We start from the raw sequence: 15507 nt of genomic DNA, 5'->3' as shown, positions 1-15507 counted from the left end.
AAATCATTAATAGGATTTATTTCTCTTCCATTGTTTTGTAACAGCTTTATGAGGTATTATATAATTGAAATACAATAAACTGCACATATTTAAAGTGTGCAACTTTTGACACAAATATATACCTGTGAAATCATGATCACTATATATATACATATGTATGTATATGATTTGCAAATATTTTCTCCCAATTTTTGGCTTGTCTTTTCATTCTCTTAATAGTGTTTATCAAAGAGCAGAAGTTTCTAATTTTGATCAGTCCAATTTAGCAAAAGGTCAAAAAGGTTTTCTCCTATGTTTTCTTCTAAAAGTTTTACAATTTAGGTACATTTAGGTCTGTATTTCAGTTTGAATCAATTTTTGTATATGGTGTGAAGTATGGAAAAGTTCATTATTTTTACATATGGATATTTAATTATTCTGGTACTACTTTGTGAAAAGATGATCCCTTCTCCTCTGAATTGCCCTTGCACCTTTGGCAAAAACTGGTTGTCCAAACATGTGTGGATCTATATGTATACTATGTATTCTGTTCCATTTACCTTTCTATCTGTGTTAATTATGTACTGTTTTGATTGAGATTATGTTGAGGCTATAGATCAATTCGGGGAGAAGTGACATCTTAACAATATTCTAACCTATGAACAAGATATATCTAAACCATGAATCAGATATATCCCCCTGTTTATTTTAGGTGTTCTTTAATTTCTCTTGGAAGAATTTTGTAGTTTTCAATGAATAGGTCTTTCACATCTTTTGTCAGATGTATCCTTAAGTACTTCATATTTTTTGAGACAAACGTAAATGGTACTGTTTTTTAATTTCAATTTTGAATTGCTTGTTGCAAGTATATAGAAATACAATTGATTTTTGAATAGTCATCGTGTATCAGGTAATCTTGCTAGACTCACTTATTAGTTCTGGTAGATTTTTTTGTAGAGTCCTTCAGATTCTCTACAAACAAACATGTTATCTGTGAATAAAAATTTTTTTACTTCTTTCTAATCAGGATGCCTTTTATTTCTTTTTCTTGCCACAATGCACTGGCTAGGACCTCTAGTACAATGTTGCTGTACAATGGCACTTAACCATTAAGTATATGGTTAGCTATACTTTTTTTGTAGCTGCCTTTAATCAGGTTGAGGAAGTTCCCTTCTTTTCCTACTTTGCTGAGTTTTTAAAATCAGGAATGATGTATTTTTAGAATTTTTTTTTTTTTTGCATCTATTGAGATGATCATATAATTTTTCTTTGTTAATAGAGTGAATTATACTAATTAATATTCAAATGTTAAAACAACCTTGCATTACTGCAATAAACCCCACATAATTATGATGCATATTCTTTTTATACATTATTCAATTTTATTTGCTAAAATCTTAGCTAGAATTTTTGCATCTATGTTTATGAGATATATTGGTCTGTAGTTTTCTTTTCTTGTAATGTCTTTGTATGAGGTAATGAGGTAAAATAAAACAAGTTTGAAAGTATTTTCTCTTCTTTAGCTTTCTAGTAGAGTTTATGTAGAACTGGTATTATTTCTTCCTTGAATAGTTGGTAGGATTCACCAGTGAAACCATTTGGAATTGGAGGTATCTTTGTAGGAAAAATTTTAAACTACAAATTCAATTTTCTCTAATAGCTATAGAGCTATTTACATTATCTATTTCTTGTTGGATGAGCTGTTTTAGTCTGTATTTTAAGGAATTTGTCCATTTCATCTAAAATTTCAAACTTATGAACACAAAGTTTTTCATGATATTCCTTTATTAACCTATTAATATTTGTGGATGTTTATGGATATTTTTTTTCCTGATCAGTCTAGCTAGAGTTTTATCAACTTTATTGCTCTTTTTAAAGAAACAGCTTTTGGTTTTATTGATTTTCTCCAGATTTTCTCTAGAAAATAAACAAAGAAACAATAGTTTATTGTTTTCCACTTTATTTTTTTATAATTTTATTTTTTTATTTTTAATTAATTAATTAATTTTTAAATTTTTGGCTGCATCAGGTCTTCATTGCTGTGAGAAGCTTTCTCTAGTTGTGGCGAGTGGGGACTACTCTTCGTTGTGGTGCACGGGCTTCTCATTGCGGTGGCTTCTTGTTGTGGAGCACGGGCTCTAGAGCGCAGGCTCAATAGTTGTGGCTCACGGGCTTCGTTGCTCAGCAGCATGTGGGATCTTCCTGGACCAGGGCTCGAACCCGTGTCCCCTGCATTGGCAGGTGGATTCTCAACCGCTGTGCCACAAGGCAAGTCCCTGTTTTCCAATTTAATCTTTATTATTTCTTTTCTTTCACTTACTTTGAGTTTAATTTGCTCTTCTTTTTCTGATTTCTTTAGGTGGAAACTTAAGTCACTGATATGAGACATTTTATCTTTTCTAGTGCAGGCATTTCATTTTGTGCAATAAATTTCCCCTTAAGTACTGCTTTGGTGGAATCCTATGAATTTTGATATGTTGGTGATTTTATTTTTATTTAATTCAAAATAGTTTCTAATTTCCCTTTTGATTTCTCCTTTTCCCATGGGTTATTTAGAAGTGTGTTATTAAGTTTTCAAATATTTGGGAATGTTTTCAGTTACCTTTTTTGTTATTGACTTCTAATTTAATTTCATTGTGATCAGAAAACATGCTTTTTATGACTGAATACTTTTAAGTATATTGAGACTTGTTTTATTGCCCAGAATATGCTGTATCTTGGTGAATGTTATGTTTGCACTTGAAAAAAATGTATATGCCACTGTAATTGGGTGGAGTAGTCTACAAATGTCAATTAAGTCAAATCAGTTGATAGCATTGTTCAAATTGCCTTCATTTTAAATTTAAATTTCAAATCATTTGTTGCAACTTAAAAATACAACTTATTTTTGAAAATTGATCTTTTATTTGTCACTCTGATTTTCTCTCTACTTTTTCTACCAATTATTGAGACAGAGGTAGTGAAATTTCTAACTCTACCAGTGGATTTGTATACTTCTCTTTGCCACTTCTATCAGTTTTGTCTCATATATTTTGAAGCTGTTATTAGGTACAGAAACATTTAATGTTAATGTTTCCTTTTTATGTGTTGATCCTTTCATCATTATAAAATGACCTTTTTTAATCCCTGGTAACATTCTTTGCTTTGAAATCTATTTTGTCTGATTTAACATAGCTGTTCCAACTTTCTTTTGGTTAGGGTTAACATGGTATATATTTTTCTATCCTTTTACTTTTAAGATATTTGTGTTTTTATATTTGAAATGTGTTTCTTGCACCTAGAATGTATCTAGGCTTTTCTTTTTTATACAGTTGGACAATTTCCCAGTTACAATTGGTGGTTTCTAGACTGTTTACATCTAACGTGATTACTGAGATAGTTAGGTTTAAGTCTATCATCTTGCTACTTGTTTTTTAGGTCCCACCTATTTTTTTGTACTTTTCTCTTTTGCTGCCTTCTTTTGTATTACTATTTTTTCTTATAATTCCATTATGTTTCCTTTGTTATCTTACTAACTATAACTTTGTTTTGTTATTCTAGTAGCCTCTTTAGGATTAGTAGGATTCTTTAGTAGGATTTATAATATAGCATCAATAATTCGTCATAGTCTACCTTCAAGTGATATTACACAACTTAACACGTAGTGTAAGAACTTTACAGTAGTAATCTTCCCTCTGGGCTTTTATGCTATTGTTGTCATACAATTCACTTATATATGTTACAAAACCCATAATACATTGTTATTATTTTTTTATACACAGTCAATTATCTTTTAAAGAGATTTCAATAGTAAGAAAAATGATGTATTTACCCATATTACCATTTTTTTGTGCTCTACATTCCTTTGTAGATCCATATTTCATCAAGTATCATTTTTCTTCCATCTGAAGGAATTTCTTTAATACTTCTTGGAGTGTGGGTCTGCCTGCAATAAATTCTTTCATCTTTTTTATGTCTGAAAATATCTTTATTTCATCTACTTTTTTAAAAGGTATTTTCACTGGGTATGGAATTCTAGATTGACAGGTTTTTCTTTCAATACTTTAAAGATGTTATGCCACTGTCTCTTCACCTGCATTGTTTCTGATGATAAATTCTACTGTCATCCTTCTCTTGGTTTTGTGTGTGTGTGTGTGTGTGTAAGTGTGTGTGTATAATGTATCTTTCCCTGCTCCCCCCAATTGTTTTTAAATTTTCTCTTTATCACTAATTTTAAGCAATTTGATTGTGAAACGCTTTGGTATAGTTTTCCTTGTGTTTCTTGTGTTTGGAGTTCATTAATCTTCTTAAATCTGTAGATTTAGAGTTTTCATCAAAATTGGAAGTTTTTCAGCCATTATTTCTTTAGCTTTCTCCCTTCCTTTTTCGCTTCTCCTTCAAGGATAAGAGTCATATGTATATGAGGTTTCTTGAGGTTGTTCTACAAATTAGTGATGCTCTTTCTTACTTTTTAATTTTTTTCCCTCAGTTTTTCATTTTGGATAGTTTCAACTGCTGTGTCTTCACCATTACTAAGCTTTTCTTCTGAGGTTTCTAATCTGCTGCTAATCTCATATAGTGATTTTTCATCTTACTCTGTAGTTTTCGTCTTTAGAAGTTTGATTTGAGTGTTTTTTATGTCTTTTTCTACTTAATTTTTCAAACATATGGAATGCAGTTATAACAACTCAATTTCTTTCTCTGCTATTTCCAACATTTGTGTCAGTTTTCGGTTGCTTTTTCTTCTCATTTGGGTCAAGTTCTCCAGCTTCTTTATATTCGTGGAAACTTTTATTGGATTCCAGACACTGTAAATTTATCTTATTGGGCATAGGATATTTTTATAATCCTATAAATATATTTTTGAGCTTTGTTCTAGGAAAGAGTTAACTTACTTGGAAACAGATTGATCATTTCAAATCTTGCTTTTTTTGATTCATTAGATGGGCTCAGAACAAGACTCAGTCTAGGAGTAATTATTCTCCATTACTGAGGCAAGAACTTCTAGAGTATTCCAGTCAATGCCCCATGAATTGTGTGTTTTTCCTGTGTGGCTGATGGAAACAGAACTATTTCTGGCCCTATGTGTGCATTGGGAACTCTTCCTTTAATCTTTTTGGATGATTCTTTCTCCAACCTTTGATAGTTTTCTCCCACATATGTGCTGATCATATCCTGTTAAAACTTGAGAGGGACTCTATGCAGATCTTAGGGGTTTTCTCTCTGCGCAGCTCTCTCCTCTTTGGTACTTCTCCCTGTACTGCATATTGTAGCTGCCTTAGTCGCCCTGCTGCCTTAGCTTCATCTTCTCAACTCAGGAAGTATGCTGAGCTTTACTTGGATTTCCCCTCCCTGAGCTATGAGCAGGTAATAAACTTAGGCAGTCATAAGGCTCACCAAGTTTGTTTCTCATATCTCAGGGATCGCTGTCATTCATTGCCTGCTATCAGTATCTTGAAAACTTTTATATATTTTGCCTTTTCTTAGTTGTTTCAGGCAGGAGAGTATATCCAATCGCTATTATTCTATTTTGGTCAAAAGTGGAGTCTCCCTCCATTTTTTCTCCCTTTCTCTACAATGAGATTTGTGTAGGAAGGTTTCTTAGAAATTATCCATAAATTGTCAAAGGTATCATGTTACTCTCCATGGGCCCAGATCACCTTAATAAATATGACAGCATTTAATTTAAAAAAACAAATAAACAAGAAACACTTCTTGACTCTTCTGGAAGCTTGAGGAATTTTTAAAAGGTACAGCACTTGGCCACTGACCTCCAGAAACTCAGACTGTAATGGAGCCATGGCTATATTAATAAATAACTCTAGCAAGACTAACAACTCTGTCATTCTAACTGTTGAAAAAAATTGATGTAGCACCGGTCCCTGCAGCCTGAGGGCTGAGAGAAAGGAAGGGTGGGGCCTGAAAGGGGCACACAACTCAGCGAATTCATCTGTAAATTGGAGATTTCAAAAGACTGACTGATAAATGGAGCAGTCATAAATTTATCTGTGGTGTTTATCTTCAGAGGTTTAGAGCAGTGGCTTAAAAGACGCTAAATACAGATGTAATCTTAGTTTCAAACAGTCTTAAGATGGCAGCTGCGTTTGGTGAATCTGAGATTAAAGTCTTCCTGGGACCCCTGATAGAGCCATCAATGTTCTTGCCTGCAGGCAGCGGCAGGGCTAGTGGTTCAGGTGGCTCACTGAGCTACAAGTGGTAACATGGAACATGTGTGGGTGTTAGGCTTTTAGGGAAGACAGCCTTGGGGTGAAATGCCAGCATTGCCATTTACTCTATTCTATGAGCTGGGGCAAATCAGTAGTTCTTTCTGAGCTCTGTTTCCCCAGGGTATATTTTTCTATGACTATTGAAATCACTGCATTGCATGTAATAGAGTAACATCAGTAATACATCCCTTTTTGAAATCCCATTCAAATCATCTACCTTCTGGTGGTAGTCCTCTCCTACACAGTGGTATATAGGACAATTGTTTAGCTTTTAGTTTTCTTATTTGCAAAAAAAGGAAAAGGTTCAGGAATCTTTGCTGAATTTGTGTGTTCCCAAATCTTCAAAATCTTTTATTTGCACACTTGACTTGGGTTACTTCTAGTGATGGTTACTCTTATTTTTGCCATTTCTATCTTCCTAATTTCACTTTGGGAGATACCCTCTTTCCAAAGACTGGACAGATCTTCACTATAGGGCTTATCACTTTTCTTTGGGAATTATTTGCTATTTTTACTTATTGCCCTACTAGAAGATGAAACCCTTAAAAGCTAAGACTAAGTATTAGTCAGCTTGGTATTACCAACACCTACTATATCAAATAAAACATAGTAGGACCTTTTTAAAATAACAAATAATCAATGAATGGACCAATGGAGGAGAAAATTGACATGATATCTGGAAAAGATACACCTAAAACGATCCAAGGTTGAAGACTAGCAGGCTAAGTTCCTTATTGGGAATAATAATTTAAGTGAAGCCAGTCAGAACCCAAAGAACATGCAGGACATCCTTTCTGGAAAGCAGCTCTGAGAAAAGCAGTGTGGTAGAGAGAAAGGAGCACAGACCCCACTATCAGATAGATGGGCTTCAGTTCAAATTCTAGCTCTTCTATGGTTAAAATGTGTGACCTAGGATAAATTATTAAATCCATCTAAGCTTTAGTTGTATTTAAAAAGTAAAAAGGGAGAAATAATAATAATAATAATATTGTGGCAATCATTAATGCTCTTCATCAAAAGGTTCTGGTTCTTCTTCAGGTACTTGATAAAGACTGTACTTCACTTCTCCCTTGTTTTCAGGCGTGGCCATACGATTGACTTTAGTCAGTGAAATATGGAAGTGTTTAAGCTAGTGCAAGATTTGCCACTGTTTCTTCTCCTTACCCTAAAGATTGGGAACGTTCCAGAGGTGAAATCTTCACCACCTGGGTCTCTGCGTAGGTATGAAGTGCAACAGAGCCCCCACTGACTTCAAGTAATAAATTTTGTTGTTTAAAGCAACTAAGATTTGGGACTTGTTTGTTACTATAGCATAACCAAGCTCACTGTTACTGATACAAGTTGATAGGTTATATCAAACTGATAGGTTGTCGAAATAATTAAATGAGATGTTTTTTAAGTGTCTGTGTCAGTTTTTAAGTCTTTGTGGGCCTGATGTTGCTGGGCTGAAAATGTAAAAAAGTTTCATATTATTTAGTTTGAACATGAGAATCTTTTTGATGAGGCAATAGCACTGCAAATTCTGTCAATAAGAGAACTCCCAGCCTCAACAATTGTCAATTAATAGACAGTATATGCCAAAGAGTGAATATTTAGTGTTGGCAACCAGTATTCAGCAAGATCTAATAAGATAAGAATTGTGTGGCAAAGGGAGCTAGAGAAGGGACAGACCACTTGTAGCTAGAGGAAATGGGGGAGTTTGACAGAAGTCTTGAAGGTGGAGAGGGTATGAACAGATGGAGGAGAGAGAAGACCACAAATTTCTAAAAACTATGACACCTCTAAAATATCTAAGTCTTGCTCTTCTTGTTGCAATTCTCTGATAAGAAGTTGTATCTGAATATAAAAAGCTGCATTTTCACTTTTCTTTCCAGGGAGTGTGATATCATCAAAATAGCATAGCCTTCCACAATTTCTGGCACATAATAGAGACACAATAAATATTTATTGGTCAGATGTATGAATGGACGGATGATTGGGCTTTATAGAAAGACAGACCTGGATTCAAATCTCAGCTCTCTTACTGTATGACCTTATAAAGGTTACTTGTCATCTCTGTGGTTTCTTTCCTACATCATAGCATAGTTTTATGTTCAAAGGTAGCACAGTGCTTCACATGGTGGCAGCTCAGTAAAGAGTAGTCTAGCATTTTTCTGTGTTGTAACATAGCTTTCATAATGATCACAGTTAATACTCTTCATCAAGTGGATGTATATTCTTGGCATGAAGGGAGTTTTCTGATATATCAATATCATAAAAATGTGCTGATAACATCATTATGCCTAGAGATTCTTCCTTTTGTTGAATATTTTCAAGTTTGGACTCACTGAGTCAAAGGCAGCAAATATATCCATGGAAAAATCAGCATCTTAAAGGGATGCTACAGGATGCAGTCCCAGCTAGTGCAAGATGGAACATAATTATAAGAGCCCAAATTCAGCTGATAAACTTAGATTGGATCAAAAGATCTGCTTGGGCTTGTTGGCAGATTCTGTTTAGCAAAGTTGTTTTCTTGTGCAAACTCTTCCCTGTTTTAAATAAATCTTCAGTTTTCCGTCCTGCCGTTCTCTCTCATCTCCCAAACCTATCACCATCACCTCTGGAGTTACTTCAATCCCCTTACTAGTGAATGATACCATCTGAGGGTGGTACAGCTGGCTGAGGTGTAGGTTAATTTTCTGTGCAGTGTGTGGGCCCGTTCTCACTCTTCAGATGCCCTGAGTTCCTTTTCATATCTTTCTGTACTAAAGTTTTTCAATGTGTTTACCGTGTAAGTTATAAATACTGATTCAACTTACAGCAAAAGAAGGTAAAATCCATAGTACTACAACAAGAGATGGCATTTCTAAGAGTGAGATGTAAACATACAGGACTCTTCCTAGAACCAAATCGTGTGTGTGTGTGTCTGTGTGTGTGTCTGTGTGTGTGTGCACGCATACACATATGTATGTTTTTTCTCAGGGTTTTTACTCCCCAGTGTATCCAGATCATTCAACAACATTTCATGTCCAAAAGCAAACTCATGATCTTCTAATTTCTCATATTTGGTCTTTTCCAAAGTTCTTTAACTTGGTGAATGGTACCAATTATTCATCCAGTTGGGCAACAGCAGAAACCCAGGAGCTATTCTTGATTCTTCCTTTTCCCTCAATACCTCCACCCCATCTACATACAATCCATCAAGTCCTGTAGCACTTCAACTACTATGCCATCCCTGAACCAGGCCACTTTTCTTTGTCTCTACTGCCACCACACTGTTTCAAGCCACCATCTTCTTTCCCCTGGACAACTAGTTAACTGGGACCCCTATAACCTCTTGTGGTAGAAAAGATGTGCAGCCCAGATCCCCCTTCAAAGGAAGACTTACTGCCCAGCCATGGGGAGTGTAGACAGCAGATGGCTTCCAACTGTTAGCTCTTGCAGAGTCGGCTGCAGCTGCAGACAGCCACCTCACCTGGGGTCATACTTTTCCCAGGGTATCCCAGACAGGTGACTGGGAAGTACAAAAGCTTGGTCATTTCAGCCTTATGTAGGACAACTTTGACAGTACTCTAGAGGTCCCCAATAGCTTGGCTGAGCCTTTGTCACTGAGGCTCTCTCTGTGAGCCCTCCTGGAGAACTCAACCTGCAACACCTCTCGTCCCCTCTCCACTCTTTCTGTTTACTGTGGCCGCGGTGATCTGCTTACAGTGTACGTAGAATATCACTCTCCCCCTCACACTCCTTAATACTGCCCCACTGCTTTAAGTCCAAAGTTCCAAATCCTGGACCTGGATATCTGATTCTTCTACCCTTCCTTTCTCATCTCACACTCCTCCCTTGCTCTCCATTTGACAACTCAGCCACACTGGCTCTATTGGTTTCCTGGGGCTGCTGGAACAAAGTATCGCAGACTAGGTGGTTTAAACCAGTGGTCCCCAACCTTTTTGGCAGCAGGGACCGGTTTCTTCATGGAAGACAATTTTTCCACGGACCGGGGCGGGGGCTGGGGGGCATTGGTTCAGGCGGTAATGCAGGCGATGGGGAGCGGCAGATGAAGCTTCGCTCACTCACCCGCCGCTCACCTCCTGCTGTGCGGCCTGGTTCCTAACAGGCCGCAGACCGGTACTGGTCCACACCCTGGGGGTTGGGGACCCCTGGCTTAAACAAGAGAAATGCATTGTCTCACAGCTCTGGAGGTTAGAAGTCCACAAACAAGATGTCAGCACAGCCATGCTTCCTGCAAAAATTGTGAGGGAATCCTTCCTTGTTTATTCCTAGCTTTTGTTGGTTTGCTATATTTTGCATTCTTTGATTTGTAGATGCATCCCTCCAATCCTCCATCATCACATGGTATTCTCACTGTGTCTCTGTTTTCACATGACTGTCTTCTTATAAGGATTCCAGTCATGTTGGATCAGAGGCCTACTGTACCCCAGTTTGACCTCATCTTAACTAACCGTATCTTCAACAACCCTATTTCTAAACAAGGTAATATTCTGAGGTACTAGGGATTAGAACTACAACATATCTTTTTTTTCCCCCCAACATATCTTTTTCTGAGGGGGACACAAAGTAACCTATAACATTGGCATATGTTCAATCCCTGAAACAAGTCACACTCATCTTGCTTCAGGTCTTCTTCATATACTGTCCACAACTTCCCAGTTTCTTGTCCAAGACCTTCATCCTCTCAATCTCAGTGAAAAGTTCATTCTCCTTAGGCAGATTTTCTATCCCGCTCCTCCCCCAAGCTAGGTCAGCTCTTCTCACTCACAGCACCTTGTACTCTTTCACAGTCTATAATTTACCACTACTTGTAATTACAGACTGTCTGAGCAATGACTGTCTCCTCCACAGCCTATCAGCTCCATGAGAGCAGAGGCTGTGTCTGTCTCGCACACTAGGTATCTCCAATGCTGAGCACGGTACCTAGCACATAACAGGTACACAGTACATATATATAAAATCAGTGATCTCAGAAAACTTTTATGGAGCTATTAGGTTTTTTTTTTTTTTAACTCCTCTACTTATTTATTTATTTATTTATTTATTTATTTATTTATGGCTGTGTTGGGTCTTCGTTTCTGTGCGAGGGCTTTCTCTAGTTGCGGCAAGTGGGGGCCACTCTTCATCGCGGTGCACGGGCCTCTAACTATCACATCCTCTCTTGTTGCGGAGCACAGGCTCCAGACGCGCAGGCTCAGCAATTGCGGCTCACGGGCCTAGTCGCTCCGCGGCATGTGGGATCTTCCCAGACCAGGGCTCGAACCCGTGTCCCCTGCATTGGCAGGCAGATTCTCAACCACTGCGCCACCAGGGAAGCCCAAGCTATTAGGTTTTATCCCTCCTTAGAGTTTTGAAGTCTTAGGTGTCCCTGTTTCCAGGAGATATGGTATTGCACTAACCCAGTCAAGACAACAGCTTGCTGAAGAAATGGGGAAGAGGAAGAGAGTAAGCCCCAGTTAAAGATGCTTGAAGTTGGGGCTTCCCTGGTGGCGCAGTGGTTGAGAATCCACCTGCCAATGCAGGGGACACGGGTTCGAGCCCTGGTCTGGGAAGATCCCACATGCCGCGGAGCGGCTGGGCCCGTGAGCCATAATTACTGAGCCTGCGCATCTGGAGCCTGTGCTCCGCAGCAAGAGAGGCCGCGATAGTGAGAGGCCCACGCACCGCGATGAAGAGTGGCCCCCGCTTGCCACAACTAGAGAAAGCCCTCGCACAGAAACGAAGACCCAACACAGCCATAAATTAAAAAAAAAAAAGATGCTTGAAGTTGACCCCCCAGATATTCCCAGGAAAGAGAGCAGACAGAGGCTTCTTCCAGGGGCCAGTTGTAAATCCACTACCCAATATGGAAAGTGGGAAAGGCCTCTATTATTCTCCTGAATTGTGAGCTTTCCTGCCATTAGGACCTTCCAGAAACCTAGGTTCCTCATTGAGTTTCTGGGATCATGCCAGAAAGCTTGATAAATAACAAGAGGCAACATGCAATTCCATAAATATTCCACCTAGAGAAGAGAGGATGCCTCATTCATTCAGGTGATAGTCTGGAAGGTAGAGCGGTGGAAACAGTCCAAATACATAAAAATAACTATTTAGAGAAGGTTGCAATTGGGGGAAGTGGAGAAGAAAGTTCTACTTAAGATGTTATTGAAATATACCTATTAAATGAAGGGTGACTGCTGATCAGCTGGTTATTTCTTGAGTAGAGAGAAGTGAGTAGTTCTTATTTGAAGAAAGCCCATTAAAGCTCTTTATGGGCTATGCTTCCTGCAGCTTCCTTTTTTCTCCTTCAAGATGCCCTTTGAGTGATGTACCTTTCCCTCCTGTTTTTTTCCACTCAGGGGCTCTTATGTCCCCTCTGTCATCAGCTACAGCCATTGTCATCCCATCCTCGGCTGGGACCAAGATTTACCAGGCTGACAGGGACAAAGATGTATCCCAGTTGGAAGAATTCTCATTGCACAGTGCTGCAGTGTGCCAGAGTGGAAGGACCTTTCCAGAGAAGCAGGTTTAGAAGAGTAATTAATATTTTGGATTCTTTAAAATTGTTCCTTTTTTTTTAACCTTCCCAAGTACATAACCTTTATCATAGAATGCCTTAGGAAGATCAGATTTTGTGACAGAAAGAATGTAAAAAGAATTACTGAAGTATTAATTAGCTTTGGCAATCACGATTTAGGCAGCAGGGTAGTAGTTTGCACCCAAGGCTACTATCTTGAGAGGTGGTTTTCCAAATTCTTTTGTATCCCTCCTTAGGTATCAGGGTCCAAGCCTGGAAGACCTGGCTCAGAGAGTGCTTCTGTGGTGTGGAGAAGATACCCTAGCCCTCGTGCAAGCCAGGTACACTCTATGTGAGAGGAAATGGAGCAGAAGCAAAAGACAAGCTCTCCACTTTGTAGCCCCGGGAACAGCAGGAGACAGAAGGAGCACCTGGAGGCCAGAGAGCAAAGCTGTTGGTCTTGTTGGCTACCTCCTGGCAGACCCAGCAGGGGATGTGTTAGTTAAGTCTAGGGGAGCCGAGAAGGCTGGGGGCTCTGTTGTGCAACCTCCGGAAGACTGGGAGGAGGCTAATTCTCAGGCCGTCCACACTGAGCTGGGGGACCACCTCCTCACCCTGGTGGCTTAGCACAGTCAGGCAGAGGCCAGCCTATGGTTCAAGTGTCCTGGGTCATCTTTGGTTCCAGTGTGGTAGAGACAGGCTTCAGAAATACCTGAGAGTCCAGAGGAGTTTGCAAGAAGGATCACCATGGTGAGGATGATGGATTTAAGTAGCAAGGGCTACTGAGGGAGACACTCATGTCAAAGCCAGACAGGAGTCCCAGAGGAGCTTCTGATGCCTGAGAGCACCAAGGGTCAGGGTGAGTCAGCCGGAGGGAGCTAGAAGGCCCTGAACAAGCTGAGCAAGGCCAGGTCAGGAGTCACACTTCCACAGAGACCAGAGGAAGCAGGGAGCATCTGCACAAAGACCCTGAATCTTCCCCATAGCCATAGCCATGGGGTTGCATAAGCTGCCACCACCCCCAAACACACATCTGGACACATCTTTGGGAACTAAAAACAGACAAAGAATTTTATCTGTGAAACTGAGCAATTTCATCCAAGAGAGGTTAATTTAAAACTTTAATATTGGGTTTAATATTGAGTTAGGCTTTCATTTGAACATTTACATTTTTTCTTTGCTAACCGATTGGCAGTGGGCTTGGGAGGAAGGCTGTATTAGATATAGGAAAAATAAAGCAGATTTTTCTCTGTGCATCCAAGTTATAGTGTGAAGTTAATATTCTGCTTCTGAAACACAGGAATAAAGGAACCATGAAATCACTTGTCAAAAATGTCAGCAATGTTTAGAAAACCAAGCATTCGGTTGTTGCAGGGTTGGATGGGTTACATTCCGGAAGCCCCCCCAAACAGGGCTGACTGCAGCTTTCACGACTGCAGAAAATACAGGAGGAAGTTCAAGGAGTGAACAGGGATGTGGGGTCCTCCAGCAAGTATTCTGTTCTCCACTTTAGAGAGAGGTGCCCACACTCAACCCTCAGTCAGACCCACGCTCTAAGGAGTAGCTAGTCTGCCCAAGGTGGGCACCAGGTGACTTCCAAGGACATGAGACCTGTCCATTCACTTCCCTCCCTTGGCAATACCAGTAGGGGTTATGTCAGCAAAACAATTTGTTTAAAATGACCAAGCCCACAATATATGATGAACCACACAAAGGTTACAAAACTGTTAACTCACACATGAACGTAGTTAGAGTTGTGATGAAATAAAAACTCGTATTCTAAGGCAAGTCGAGGAAAAGTTACACATAAAACATTTTCTCTGCACTTTGGCCTCCTCTCTCCCCTCTACCATGCATCATGTATCTGCATTATGCATCGACTAAACTTCTCCATCAGCAGAAATACCCACTTAACTAACCGTAAAGAGCGACATTCTCCTAGCATCAACAAGACAACTTAAAAGGTAACATTCCTTCTTAATCTTGTAAGGGGCCATGATGACCCACCACCCACTACTTTGTAAGTGTAGATCTGGATTGTGTAAACTGTCAATAATACGTCATTTAATATACAGCCTTCTGTCTCAAAAACTTATAAAACTGTGCTTTGACCTCTAATGGCAAAATATTTCTCAGAGCTTTTCTGAAAGGCTGTTCCTGGGTTATAATCCTCAACTTGGCTTGAATAAAATTTCCCATTTCTTTCTTAGATCGACCGATTAATTTTTTCATCAACAGTAGGAAAAAAATAACATGATTAAAACAACACGGGTCCGGTGTTCACTACCTTGTCCTCCCCACTAGGACAAGCCACAGGGACTGTGGCCATCTCTTCCCTATTTTTTTCTATCTTACTTTCTTTAGTTACCCTTGTTATTCTCTCACAGGTTTCCTTGTGTATGCTGTGCTGAGCCACATTCCATCATGATCCCGGCCCATCCTTTCAGGGCTGAAATAATAACAATCAGTGAGCTCTGGGCCATTCCATCTGCAAAGTCTTCATCTTCCATAACTCTAGCCGTTCCTGTTTTTGTTTCTAGTTGCACAATAAATTCATGTGTAAACTGTGGTTCTCCTCCAGTGAAAGCCCACTTGGTCAAGTACCTATTGCCAAAGGACAGTGAATGTCCACTTATCATCAGTGCTGAACACGGCCCTCTTTTTAACTCCTGATGGGAAAGGACAACTCCCAGGCTAGGTGCCTCTGTTCCCCCATCCCATTATTCACAAGTTTTTACTCTGAATACTAACTATACGCCACTACTGAGTGTCCTGCTGGATGTAGCATGGGGACTCAGAATTGCCCACTTGCTCCCTAAGTGCTTTTTTTCTGCTTAG

The 15507-nt window shown here is 39.2% G+C and overlaps 1 long non-coding RNA gene across 1 annotated transcript in view; it reads left to right on the top strand.

Moving 5' to 3' along the window:
• The window catches only part of LOC309667525, a 616044-nt gene that overhangs the window by 14986 nt on the left and 585551 nt on the right, over window positions 1-15507 (top strand). Inside the window, exon 2 of the long non-coding RNA XR_014267804.1 lies at window positions 2009-2170. This is a non-coding gene — a long non-coding RNA (uncharacterized lncRNA). The remainder of the gene's footprint in view (window positions 1-2008; window positions 2171-15507) is intronic.

Source organism: Balaenoptera physalus (assembly GCF_965194825.1).
Source record: "Balaenoptera physalus genome assembly, chromosome: 10".
NCBI lineage: Eukaryota > Metazoa > Chordata > Mammalia > Artiodactyla > Balaenopteridae > Balaenoptera > Balaenoptera physalus.
Note: the sequence above shows the minus strand (reverse complement) of the source record. Positions and strands in the feature narration are given on the sequence as shown.